The sequence below is a fragment of the Panthera leo genome, chromosome C2, assembly GCF_018350215.1.
Source record: "Panthera leo isolate Ple1 chromosome C2, P.leo_Ple1_pat1.1, whole genome shotgun sequence".
NCBI lineage: Eukaryota > Metazoa > Chordata > Mammalia > Carnivora > Felidae > Panthera > Panthera leo.
Genome location: NC_056687.1, coordinates 22315895 through 22318369, shown reverse-complemented (window position 1 = coordinate 22318369; position 2475 = coordinate 22315895). Strand labels below are relative to the sequence as shown.

The 2475-nt window shown below is 44.6% G+C and overlaps 1 pseudogene; it reads right to left on the bottom strand.

Moving 5' to 3' along the window:
- Positions 1-989: 989 nt before the first annotated feature.
- LOC122230309 lies at positions 990-1428 on the bottom strand (annotated as a pseudogene).
- Between the last annotated feature and the right edge of the window lie 1047 nt (positions 1429-2475).

Sequence of the window (2475 nt, the reverse complement as noted above, 5' to 3'; positions counted from 1 at the left end):
AAGCAGAGTAGAAAGAGTTCTCCTCTACCCTGTACTCATTTTTCCTTGTTGCCCACATCTCATATTAATGTGATACATTTGTCACAGCTAATGAAATATTATTGGTATATTTTTATCTGCAGTACTTTATTAAGATTTTGTAGTTTTTTTAATAGTTAAGAGTTTTTATTATAGTGGCTATAATTACAGTGCTTATTTGTTGAAATGAAAACTGAAGTACACAAAACAGTTGATTACTCATGATGCATTGAAAGCTGTACGAGGTTCCACATGATATAAACCAGTTCTGATGATTTCCCCAAGCTAAAGTTGAACAGCTCCAGCTTCTTCATGTTTACCAAAAAGTTCAAAAGAAAAAAGTAGCGGTCGCCCTTTCGATGGCAAATCTGACCCTTGCAGGCTGAAAGAATAAAAGCACATATAGATGGGGGCTCTGGGGGTGCGGGCAGCCCAGGGAAGCCGGGGAAAGGGAAAGGCTGGGGGCTCAGGAGTGGTGGCCGCAGCCCCCAGCCTATCTCCTGGGTCGCTGGGTGAGCACAAGTGTAAGCACAAAAGCTAGGGGATGTGGGATGACCAGAGACACAGCGAATCTCAGGGATCCTTTCCTGAGCACACAGAATGGATCCCAGAGGAGGAGCACTAGGCTGATCCCACACAGCGACTCCTGGAGATCGCCGTGTGCCTAACATCCCTTCTCAGTACCCAACGGTCAGTTGATTCTCTTTTTACAATAAAAAAAGCAAACAAAAACAAAACAAAACACCAAAAAAGCAAGCTGAGTAATATTGCATAGGAATACCAGAAAACTGCCTAGTTGGTAACAATAATTATTTAGTCAATAAAACCCGGCTGCAGGCTGCGCTTTGCACATCTGCAGCAGGGTGCGGCGCACTGACCCACCAGGGACACCCTTTCCGCGCTCACACCACTGCAGAAGAAAGCAGGGTGGAAGGAATTAAAGCAGCCAAAGGGAAGAGGAGGAGCGTGGCTCACTTCCGGTTCCGGAGCCAATTGGACAGCCAGTCCTGTCCCTCATAGAGCCTGTGGGCACTGATGGCACAGGTGGCCCGCACGTAGCAGTTCCTGTGGTGCACACCCAGCTTCTCTGTGATCTCGGCCACTTTCACGGTGTTGGGGAGGTCCTGCTTGTTGGCGAACGCCAGCGGGATTGCGTCCCTGAGCTCGCCCTTCACCAGCATCCCCATGAGCAACTCACGGGCAGGGTTCACGAGCCCTCTGTTGATGCCGCCTGCCCCCAAAGACGAGACCTGGCGTGTTCTGGAAGTCGTGGCGCCACAGAGTCTGGATCTTGTCCTGGCCCGCGTTTCCCCACACGGTGAAACCGACGTTCTTCTCCATGGTTTCCACACTGAAGCCTATGGTGGGGATGGTGGTGACGATCCCACCCAGCTTCAGAGTGGATAGCATGCCATGTCATATCAAGAATACATACAGTCAATGTAATATTTCACTGTTGATCTTTTATCACTTGACTAAAGGAGTGTTTAAACGTCAGCTTTCTCCAGTGTCAAGTTACTTTTTTTAGTCTCTGCTTTCCTACCCTTTAGAAGTAGGTTGCTATGCACATCACACACTTAAGGGGTGGGGACTTCGAGTTGCCCAAGTAATTGTGTTGGCAAAGAAATGGAGAGCTTGATATGCAGAGGCATCGTATAACTAATAAACAATCTCCAATAGACCAAGCCAGCACTAACCTCCCAAGAGAATATTCTCCAGTTTCCTCTTAAATGTGACCTGGGGCGTATCTACACAAGGGAAAATTCCCCAGAGGCGGAGCTAGAATGCACATTAGACCACGAATAACAGAGTCGTTTCTAAAGTGCTGTGTCCTACCCAGTGACATTTGATAAATGCTTTGGCTAAGGCTGACCGTGTTTCTTCTTCTTACCTTTTCCAAATGAATTTTTATTGCAGTGTTCCTATTCTTAATCCATATTTCAACATGGTGTGTATAAACATATTATTTGTCTCTTAGTTGTCTAAACTAAATGTCCATATTGAAACTTGCTGAACATTATTCATTCTTCATGGTGATTTAGTTACTATGTTAATTTAAGATTTTCTTGCTGGAGAAAAGGAGTCTGTACCATGAATGAGAAGTGAGTGCGTGGATATTCGGATAGCCACAGAAATAAATTAACAACAACAAAAAGGTCCCTTTATGTCCTTTCATGGTAACAAATCTTGATTTTTAAATTTTATACTGAGTATATCATTATCTACAGAAAAGGATAACATTTCCTTCACTCCCCAGCATGTAGATATGGTCATAGGACTAAATTCTCTCTGATAAGACGGCAAAAACATTTTTTATATGTATTCAATTTCAGGGTTTTCCCATTAATTAAATGGGACTTGCCCGTCACCCTTGACTTCCCTGCCTTCTTTCTGTATGGAACAAGGATGTTTTGCAGAGCTGTTTTCATTTATGTGGATGAGGCCAACGTGTGTGGA